The following is an 11792-nucleotide window of genomic DNA, read 5'->3' on the forward strand; positions in this document are numbered from 1 at the left end:
AGTATACTGTAAGGAAAACAAAAAGCAGTTTTTAGAGAGTAGGTAGGAAGTTCAAGTTTGGAAATAGTGGATTTAAGTTGCTTGATGGACATTCAGATACAGGTAGCTGATGAAAGCCTAAACCTTAATCGAGGCAGGAGGTTTGAATTTAGAAATATGAGATTTGTCCACAGAGATAATTATTAAACTCACGTGAGGTAATAAGATCCACTAAAAAAGATGTTCCTAGAAAGAAAAAAAAAAAAAAAAAAGCAGTACAGAATCTTGGTGGACAATCACATTTAGGATTTGTGATAGGGTTGATCATCTAGAAAAAGGTTGTTAAAAAGAGTGCCCAGACAGGAAAAATCAAGAAAGAACATCACACTGTATAAACCCTTATATAATAAGGGGAGTTTCAACAGTATTCATTAGAGTCAAATGCTGCAGAGGGGTCAGTAAAAAAGAGGAGAGAGTAGAGGGCATTGATTTGAGCAATTTAGGGATTATTGATGACCTTGAGAAGCTTCATGCAAGTATTGAGATTAGAAATCAGATTGAACACAAATTTTACTCTAAGGTAAAGCAATGGGGACCACTAAGTAACTTTTTCTAATTTGGCTACAAAAGGAGAGAGAAGAAAATATATTGATATGATTATTGGGGCAAGTATAAATTTTTTTCGTTATGGTGAACACTTGAATACTTGGGTTTCAATAGTATTCAGCAGAGTCAAATGCTGCAAAAGGGTCAGTAAAAAAGAGGGAATTGATTTGAGCAATTTAGGGATTATTGAGATTACCTTGAGAAGCTTCAAGAAAGTATTGACATTAGAAATCAGATTGAAAGAACACAAAATTTATTCTAAGATGAAACAATGGACAAACTAAGTAACTTTTTCTATTTGGCTACAAAAAGAAAAAGAGAAGAAAATATATTGATGTGATTATTGGGGCAAGTATAAATTTTTTTTCATGATGGTGAACACTTGAACATATTTGTAGGAAAGAGAATAGGAGCCTTTGAAATGGAAGATTGAAAATTCAAGAGTATGGTTGATTGAAAAGATTGGAAGATGGAAAAGGCTGGAATGATGGCCCCTAATAAAGAAGTTGGCCTTTGTGAATAGAAAGGATATGACCTCTTCATCATCATTAGAGCTTAATGATACAATGGAGCATCACGTTAAGGGGATTTGTATTGTAAAATTAAGAAAATAGGTTCATGGATGAAGAATGTCTTATTTTCCCAGTAAAGAATAAGGCAAACTTCTATGTTCAAAAGGGAGGAGCAGAGTGAATCTTTAAGAGAGACATTTTGAATAGCTGCTGTGGAGAATACAATACAAAGCACATCAGGAACATTTAAAAAAAAACAGTAGCATAGACTTTGATAAACTATATATCCCCAGTTTTTGAATGAAAGATTCACCATTGCACTATGGGGAATGAATGTGGATCACAACATAGTATTTTCACCTTTTCTGTTATTGGTCTTTGTGTGCTTGTTTTGTTCTCTCATTTTTTTCTTCTTGAGCTAATTTTTTTGTGCAGCATGATAACTGTGGAAATATATTTAGAAAAATTGCACATGTTTCCTTGCTGTAGGGGAAGGGAGAGGGAGGGAGAAAAATATGGAACACAAGATTTTGCAAGAGTGAATGTTGTAAACTATCTTTGCATTAATTTGAAAAACAAAAAGTAATATTATAAATATTTACCAGTGGTAAAAAGCAATCAGAAAACAGGATAACAGTCTGAAAGAAATTAGACGTAGGGGGCAACTAGATAGTACAGTGGTAAGAGCTGGCCTTGAAGTCAGGGAGACTGGAGTTCAAATGTGTCTTCAGACACTTAATACTTCCCAGCTGTGTGACCCTGGGCAAGTTTCTTAATCCCAATTACCTCAGGGAAAAAATAGATTTAGGCCAAACCCCAAAGAAATGCAAAATGGAGAGTAACTTAGATATAAAATATCACATCATAAATTAGAGGAGTAAACTTTTTTGTTATTTTTTCTAACTCAGTAAAATAATTATTAAAAATTTAATTGGAATGACATGGAACACATAATTTAATTAGGTAAAATTGTCATTTTAAAAATTTAGCTTACCAACTTGTAAACGATAAATCTGAGTTCAGTTGTTTAGATCTGACTTTATTTATTTAAAATGTATTATGTTTATGTTTATATAGTTCCTGTGTCTTTCTGGCAAGTATACATTCAGATATTTTGTACTGTTTGGTTATGATAATTGCTCTGTCAATATTAAATAATATTGCTGACACATAGTTTCTTTTGATTTAATCTATTTTAACTTTGTCCAAGGCCATGATTACTATGCTTTTTTTTATTAACCTAATAAATTCTTCTCCTGATCTTTATTTTATCTTAGGGCGCATCTCTATTTATTATTATAATGTTTTCTGGAAGCAACACATTGTTGAATTCAAATTGTTAGTCTACTATCTACTTCTATTTTATGGGAAAATTCATCCTATTCACATTCTGAGCTATAATTACTTATGCATTTTTCTCCTTATTTTTCTTACTATTCTTTTCCCATTCTATATACTTTATCTCTCTGTACACCTCTATTCACTACTTTGAAATGAGTCCCTCATTTCTCCTCTCCCTCTACCTTATCCTCTTGCCCTCTTATTTTTTCTGAATTCAGAAAATTTTTATTCTCTTCTAGTTATACATGTTGTTTTCTCTTTAACAAATTCCCAATGAGAGTGAGATTCCTGCACTAACCATCCTCCACCTACTAGTTTCTTCTGTTTCAATTTTTCCTTTCATACCTCAGTTGACTGAGGCAATTACTCCTTTTTGTCTCTTCCCACAATTTTAGTTTTTATTTTAGATCACTCCATCATTCTAAACTCAGCTGACTCCTTTATTTAAAAATACTTAAATAATAACAATCATAAAAATACTGCTAATATTTTCACATATAAACAATTTGATTTAATTGAGTCCTTTATAATTTGTAACCAAGATCCAAAATCAAGTATTAAACAACACTGGTCTATAAATAATAAGTCTGATTTCTCATCCATCTAAGTATAGGTTTAAATAAAAAGAAGTTTACTGACATAATTCATCTTCATAATTCTTCAACTATTTCTGGTGGGAGTAGGTCCTCATGAAAAATATTGTGGGCTTGATGATCTCAATCTATGGAAATGACTTGTGTTTCTCCTGAAAAGCCAAATGCAATTATGATAGATCTCATCTTCAAAAAAAGTTGTAACAATTGTAACTCTGCAACGATCCAGATACTAAAGAGAAAAAGAACTATATAAAGACAAGAAACATTAATTCCAAAGAATGAAATTTCATAACCCAAGATTCTCAGGAAAGTTGAGATTTTTAGAATAAGAATAATCTTTAAATATTTTACTATATTTAAGAAAAGAGATAATACTAGTAGTCAAGCCCCAGATTTCTGTTTCAGGCATTTTCTCTTTAATAGGTTCCCACATAAAATTATCAAACAAATTATCAGAAACTTCAGGGAGAAAAGGTAAAATAAATAGATTCAGCAGTATCAGAACTTAAACTACATTATGAGGTAAGAGCTTTGTTGAGGTGTAAAAAGGATGCGTTTTATTACTTTAAATTAAAAACTTCTTGTATAAAAAAAATAAAAGGATTGCAGAAAATTGAGAAAAAAATCTTTCATAGACAATTTCTCAGACAGGATTGGACTGGGTTGGAATACTGCTGTAGTGTAAGAAATCATGAACTATTTGATTTGGAAAGACAAGGAAAAGCTTGCACGCTTGCACTTATGAAAGAAGATGCTATTCTATCTTCAGAGAAACAGAGAACAAATAGAAATAAACATAGTGACTTACATGTATGTGGATGAGCATATATGTGTAAATATGTATATGTTTATAAATATCAAGGAAGAAAGAAAAGCTAGCCAGCTTTGTTTATTTATTTAGCAACTAAATTGAATAAAATTCTATTTAATAGGGATAAATGTAAAGTTCAATATTTTGAGATTTTAAGTTTTCTATCTTTTCACTGATATGAAACATAACTATCCATCCTTAGTTCTATGTCTTTGATCTTTGGTCTGTCTTCCCATGGATCTTCCACAAAATATTCCCCTGATGACTTTGTCTCATTGGATAACTCGAAATGGAGCGCTGAAACTTATAACCTGACTAATTTACATCTACTTCTTGTCTACTTAAAAATATATTCTTTATACCACTTGTCTTCTACAGGTGTTCATTGGAAATAAATTTCATCCTGCTCATGTGCACCAGGTTCTTCCTCACTGCCTTAGATAATCTACTACTATTATGCTACTCATAGGAGAGCTGTGATTTCATAGATATGGGGAATTCCTGTTGGTTAAATTCTTATAGGTAAATGACTTCCCATGATGACCATCAGATTTTAAATCCAGGGCTTCCTAACTCCAAGGCCAGGAGTTTATTTTTTACATCTATCTGATGCTCTAGCTAGAAGCTAGAGCTCTGTATCAAGAAGATTTGTATCATGGAATCAAAGGACAATCTCTTAATTACAATGTATAGCTTGTACTATTTCAATTCTAGTCTGGCTTTATTAAATAAGACATAATCTCTCTCTCTCACACACACACACTCTCACACACAGATGTGTTCTCTCCCAATTACAAATGATAGCCTAGAAAAAAAGACATTTTTCATCCACTGATTATTTTCCCCTTGTGGATAACTTAGTAAAGTTCAACTGAATGATTATAGATCTGATGTAGAAGACGTAATGTTTCAGATATTGATGCATTTAGCACAATGGTATGCACAAAGAAAAGCTATAGGGAGAGCTGTCTATTTAAAAAAGAATTCCCATCCAAATGAAATATGTGGGCATATTTCATGATTATGTCAAACTCTTTCAAGAAGGTCAGATTCCGCTAGGTGGAGCAGGAGATAGAGCACCAGCCTTGAATTCAGGAGGACCAGAGTTCAAATCTAATCTCAGACACTTAACACTTCCTAGCTGTGTGACCCTGGGCAAGTCACTTAACCCCAGCCACAGGAAAAAAAAAAAAAGAAGGTCAGATTCCTGGTGTTTCAAACCTCATTTAACTATAATTTGAGGGATGTTTATCAAAGTTATCTCTGCTGTGAAAGATGCAATTATTAAACAATAATTTTTTAAATGATTACTACTTGTCAGATACTGTGTAAGATATTGAGGTATACAAAGATGGAAAGAAAATCATTTCTGTTTTTAAGAAGCTTAAATTTTGTTAGATCTTTTAAAGAATATGATAAAATTTTGCCATGTATCTGGAAGTCATATGTTCATGAAATTATTTAAGCTGATATTTTGACTTATGGAATCACATGCTCTCTACAGGGAACAAAAAAAAAAATAGTAGGATCTTCTCTTTGTCTTTTTACAAATTGTTTTAGTGCAAAAATTAGGTATACATGTCTATAATGGTTAGGGAATGGTGACACTGCATCATGTGAGAAGAAAACTGGGATTTATGTCTCAACATGAATCAATAGTGTTTTATGGGAGCAAAAAATAATAAAAAACATGATTATCTCCAAAATTTGGAGTTTCATAAATTAATAGTTAAAGTAGTAATAAGTTGACCACTTATGGATGCAATGGAAAAGTTGCACACCAGAGAAAAAGACCTGTCTAGTCTTTTCCATCTCAGATTTTATGTGATTGATGAAAATGTGGTATAAACAATAGGGAAGACTTAAGTCTTTCCTGGTTTCCTTCCAGTTTCAGCTAAAGTACAAATTTCATCATTAAGTCTTTTGTGATCTTCCTTAATGCTAATGCTTGACCTTGCTTGATTATCTTCAATATAGTTTGTATATAACTTTTTAATATTTAGTTATTTATATGTTTTCTCCTGCATTTGATTTTGATCTCCTTGAGACCAAGGACTATCTTTTGCCTTTCATTGCAACTACAGTGATGACCACAGTGCCTAACATATTATTCTGTTATTTCAGTCATGTTCAACTCTTTAAGACTACTTTGGAGTTCTTTTTTTTTTTTTTTGGCACCATTTTTATTTCCCAGGGTCACACAGCTAGTAATATCTGAATCTAGATTTGAACTCTTTGAGATGAATCTTCCAGACTCTGGGCCTGTCAGCACAACCTAGTTACTTATTCATGTATATGTATATGGATGGATGTGAATATGTATGTCTATGTTTCTCACCTTGTCCACATACACAGCCCTGAATGGAGAAGAGGATCCATTTTTAACCTCCTTTACTCAGCCTCACATTAAGCAGTATCTGATTTTTTGCCTTCTCCCCTTCTAACCCTCCAGGAAATTTAGCTTTATACACTAATTGATTGATTTTCCAGATGATACTAAGAGTAAAAAGGTTAAAAAAGTTTGGAAATAAAACAACAAAGATCTCCATGAAGTTTTTATTTCAAAAGAAAGTATAAAGCTTATGATATGCAGCCATTGAGCAGGAGGGTCAGATAATTTATGAAAGGTTTCTGGCAGATGTTTAGACTAGATTTGTTGTATTGCAGAGTTGATATAGAGTAGTTCTAGTATGTCCAAAAATCATGGTGTTGGTTAGGGGTGGGGAATCATGAAAGTATGAAATCATCATGATGTAAAGATGCAGAAGAAAGGGAGAACTTGATCTGGAAGCCTGCAGCTGCCTTTTCAATTCCATTCATTTATTTATGAATGAGATATGTTCCTGTATTTCCAAAAAAGTCATGTTCCCTTCTGGTTTGTGTGTACTGAAGCCCAAAAGTATTGATAGAACTTGAAAGGACTCTCCACTCTGCTGTTCATGAAGAGTTAAAAAAGGTGGCAAGGTATAGGTAGGCCTTGGGTTTCAAAATCTTGGCCATACTGAATTTCCACTACTGATGTGGAGGTTAAGCCTTTTAGTAAAGATATCAGAGTAATCAAAGAGAAGAAATGACTCATTTGGGAAATGTGGCAATGTCACAGTAGTAGAGTCTCTGTCTCTATGTTCCCAGGTTGCCCAAGAAAAACTAATTCTCACATGAAATCCTGCAGACCAGAGGTGTCAAATATAGATCCCAGAGCTGCATGTCACCTATAACACTTACAAGCATAGATCAAACCAGATTAAAATGTAATTGGGAAAAAATGTAACATAATAATTGAAAATAAAACACAGATAATGTTACTTTGTAATTTCCTGAATCAATTGTCAGTTTAGAGGGATCTTTATGTATACATACTAATGCTGCTGTTTCTGTTTCGGTTTGAACCATTGTTGTAGCCATACTCAAAAATAAAATCCTAAACAGAATTAGAATTGAAGATTTGTATGGACTTCTGGTTTCTCCAGGAGAACTACCCCATGGAATAAGAGGTTTTCCATAATTTTGGATCTGATCATCTGGGGACAGGAGGAAGAGGCAGGCAGAAAAGTTTCCACTAAACTTGGATTATATATGAAATATATTTGAGAAGTGTTAGTGTTAGTGAATTATGTTATCCTCTTCTCTTGATTTCAGCAAGGCATACAATTCAGACCACATTATGTTCAGATTAATTATGCAATGAAAAAGACTACTGGTCTTGGAATCAGAGAATCTGGATTTAAATCCAGGAGGTGCCACTGAACTTGTATAACCCTGGCCAAGAGACAATCACTTTGGGCTTCAGTTTTTTGATCTATGAAATTAACAAGACTGAACTTCACGACTCTAAAGTTCTTTTCAACTCAATAGTTGATCCTATGAATTCTGCCTCAAATTGTTTGCTATTGTTTAATTTTGTTTAATTTTGATCCTAGATAGATTGGAAATTTCTTGAAGGTAAAATTCATGTCATTCACTTTATCTATTATTTTTCCCCCTAGCATTTGGGAAGACTCTGATATTTACTTCATGGACTTACAAAATTAGAAAGGAGCTCAGAAATCAGTTATGAGGTGATTTAATCACTTTCTAATACAAAAAATTTATGACTGAAAGCCTTTCAGGAACAAGTATGTCACACTTTGATATTTGCAAAGCTATTTACATATGCTGGTTTATTTGATCTTCACAATAATTTTGTGAATAAAGTGCTATTATTCCTCCAACTTTTAATTTGTTCTTTATTTCTTTAAAAAGAACTTTGTAATTCAATTTATATTTTACATGCTTTGATTATTAGATCTTTAGCTACTTTAAGCATTTTGAATTTGTATGAAAGAAGATATCTTCCTCTATTAATGCTTCTGTGTTATTAGTATTATTATATAGAAATGTTGTTGATTTTTGAAGACCAACTTTATAACTGAAACCTTTGTTATAAGTATTAATTTTATCTTTAATCTCTTTATGATATCTGTCTCCTAAGACCTGGATCTTAGGTTCCGCACAATTTAGTTATCTTCATAGAACAGTCCAAAAAGAGATTTTTCAGAATGACTGAGTATTTTCCTAGCTCTAATAGTAATGTACTAGTTTGCCCATTTTCTTCTAAAGTTCCTCCACTTTCATTACCTTCCTATTTTAGCATAATTTTCTACTTTGATGGTTATGAGGTAAAATCTCAAAGTTGTTTTAATATATAATTTCTCTAATTACTAGTTACACAGATTTTTTCCCTATATGATTGTTGATAGCTTGGATTTGAATTGGATTGGGTTCTTTCTTGAAAATTATCTCTTCAGGATGCCAAAATGGTGGAGTAAACAGTGAATTGTTGTAGCCTTCCCATGTTGACCTCCAGGCAACCAGAAAAAAACAACCCAAGATAGGTACTAGAATGGCAAAAACAAGAAGACAGGATGGAACAATGTCCAATTTCAGGAAACTTGGAGAACCAGAAAGGTCCCTATTACTTGGGTTAAGGGTTGCAATTCAAGACAGGAAGCTCTCCAGTGAACTAGCAGCAAGTCCCACTTCAGCAAATTAGGAGGAGATCCAATCTTGAGCCCCAGAGTGGTAGAGCATACAAAGATCAATATCAGAATCCCCCCCAGGCCTTGACAAAACTAGAGGAACTCTTAGGTTCCAGCTACAGGAATAACCATTTGCTCTAGTATGGCTGGATAAACAGGCATCCTCCAGAAGCTAGACCAACCTATGTTTTTATGTAGCCCCAGGGAAATACAGAAACACCCCACTTGTTCTCAGCACATGCCAGATACCACAACTAGGACCCCAGCTCAGCACCAGGTAGGCTGCCAGACCCCTAAAGCTTCCAGTATCACTAGCCATTTCTCACCCCATCTCCCAAGCCAGTATCAGACATGAAGGTCTCCATGGGATTTAGGGCAACATCAGCAGCACCAAATAAACTACCAGGTCCTGTATCAACAGGTATAAGAACCTGAGATAATTCTTGCAGCCACAGAGGAGAGCTTAAACTTAAAAGAAAGGGAAAAGATGAGAGTACAGCTAATAGGAAGATATGTTACAGTCAGAACAACAAATGGGCTAATAGTGGTTGAAATAAGGAAACAGGGGGCAGCTAGGTGGCACAGTGGATAGAGCACCAGTCCTGAATTCAGGAGGACCCCAGTTCAAATCTGGTCTCAGACACTTAACACTTCCTAGCAAGTCATTTAACCCCAGCCTCAGGAAAAAAAAAAATAAATAAATAAAATAGAAATAAGGCAAACAGGGTTGCTGATAATTCCACAGAGGTGTTTAATAAGAGAAATCATGTGTGTGTGTGTGTGTATTGGCTGAGGCAATTGGGGTTAAATGACTTGCCCAGAGTCACACAGCTAGGAAGTATGAAGTATCTGAGGCCAAATTTGAACTCAGATCCTCCTGACTTCAGAACTGGTGCTCTATCCACTGCACCACCTAGTTGCCCCTCACAACTTGCATATCTTAAAACAATGTTACAATGAAAAACACTCTTCTGTAACTAACCCTTATTTTTGTTTTCTATGCCCTTTTCCTGATGGCAAAATATTGGAAACTGAAGGGATGCCCATCTACTGGAGAATGGCTGAAGAAGCTACGTTATATGAATGTAATGAAATACTATTGTGCAATAAGAAATAATGAACAGGCAGATTTCAGAAAAACTTTGGAAAGACTTGTATGACCTGATGTGAAGTGAAATGAGCAGAACCAGGAAAACATTGTGCATAGTATCGGCAACATTCTATAATGATCAGCTATGACTGACTCAGTTCTCATCAGCACAATATATGAAAGTCTCATGAAGGAAAATGCTTTCCATAACCATAACCATAACTATAAAGAACTGATGGACTCAGAATGCAGAACTTTATTCTTTTTTTTTTCTGCTTTTTGTTGTTGTTGTTGTTGTTGTTCTTGACCTGGTTCACTACTGTGATTAATATAGAAATATGTTTTACATGATAGCACATGTATGAACTATATCAAACTGCCTATCATCTTTGGAAGAAGAGAGGGGAAAGAGGGAAGGAAGGAGAAAATTTTGCAACTTGAAATCTGGTAAAAATGCAAAAAATCTTCTTGACATTTAACTGGGGTAAAAATACTATAAAAATGTGAACTCATTGAGAACAAAAAAACCTCTTCACATCTTTTGACCATTTATCTATTGGAGAATGATATTTAGGTTCATAAATTTGAATCAATTCTTTAAATAGTATTGATGTAGGACTATTATCAGAAATACTTGCACTCAGGATTTTTCCCCATTTGCTTGTTTCCTTTCTAATTTTAGCTAATTGGATTTGATAGTAAAAAAAAAAACCAAAACCAAAAACAAAAAACTTATTTAACTTTTATAATCTAATATTCCATTTTATTTTGTGATCCCATTTATACTTTACTTAGCTATGATTTCTTTAATTATTAATAAATCTAAAAGGTAATTTCTACCTTACTTTTCTAATTTGTGATGTGATATTTTATATCTAAGTCATCCTCCAGTTTGCATTTCTTTTAGGGTTTTATGTGTTGGCCTTAATCTATTTTTTTCCCTGAGGCAATTGGGATTAAGTGACTTGCCCAGGGTCACATAACTGGGAAGTATTAAATGTCTGAGGGCACATTTGAACTCAAGTCTTCCTGACTTCAAGGCCAGTGCTCTTACCACTGTGCCATCTAGTTACCCCCTATATCTAATTTCTGTCAGACTGTTATCCTGTTTTCTGATTGGATTTTGACCAATAGTGAATATTTATAATTTTACTTTTTATTTTTCAAATTAATGCAAAGATAGTTTACAACATTTACCCTTGCAAAATCTTGTGTTCCATATTTTCTCCCTCCCTCTCCCCCTTCCTCTAGACAGCAAGGAAACATGTGCAATTTTTCTAAATATATTTCCAGTTATCATGCTGCATAAAAAAAATTAGATCAAAAAGAAAAAATGAGAGAAAAAAACAAGCACACAAAGACCAAGAACAGAAATGGTGAAAATACGTGATCCACATTTAGTCCCCATAGTCCAATGGTGAATCTTTCATTCAATAATTCAATAACTTTCATTCAATTTATCAAAGTCCATGCTAGTGGGTTTTTTTTTTTTTTTTAATATTTCTGATTTGCTTTGTATTGTATTCTCTACAGCAGCTTTTCAACACATCTCTCTTAAAAACTCTTACTCTGCCCTTCCCTTTTGAACATAGGACTTTGCTTTATTTTTTACTGAGAAAATAGGATATTCTTCATCAGTGTCCCTATTTTCTTAATTTTACACCGCAAATTCCCTTAACTTGATGCTCCATTGTGTAATTAAGCTCTAATTCTGATAAAGAGGTCATATGCTTTCTATTCACAAAAGCCTCTATTAGGGGCCATCATTCCAGCCTTTTTCATCTTCCAATCTTTTTAATCAACCATACTCTTGAATTTTCAATCTTCCATTTCAATGGC

Source organism: Sminthopsis crassicaudata, chromosome 3 (assembly GCF_048593235.1).
Source record: "Sminthopsis crassicaudata isolate SCR6 chromosome 3, ASM4859323v1, whole genome shotgun sequence".
In the NCBI taxonomy this organism is placed as follows: domain Eukaryota; kingdom Metazoa; phylum Chordata; class Mammalia; order Dasyuromorphia; family Dasyuridae; genus Sminthopsis; species Sminthopsis crassicaudata.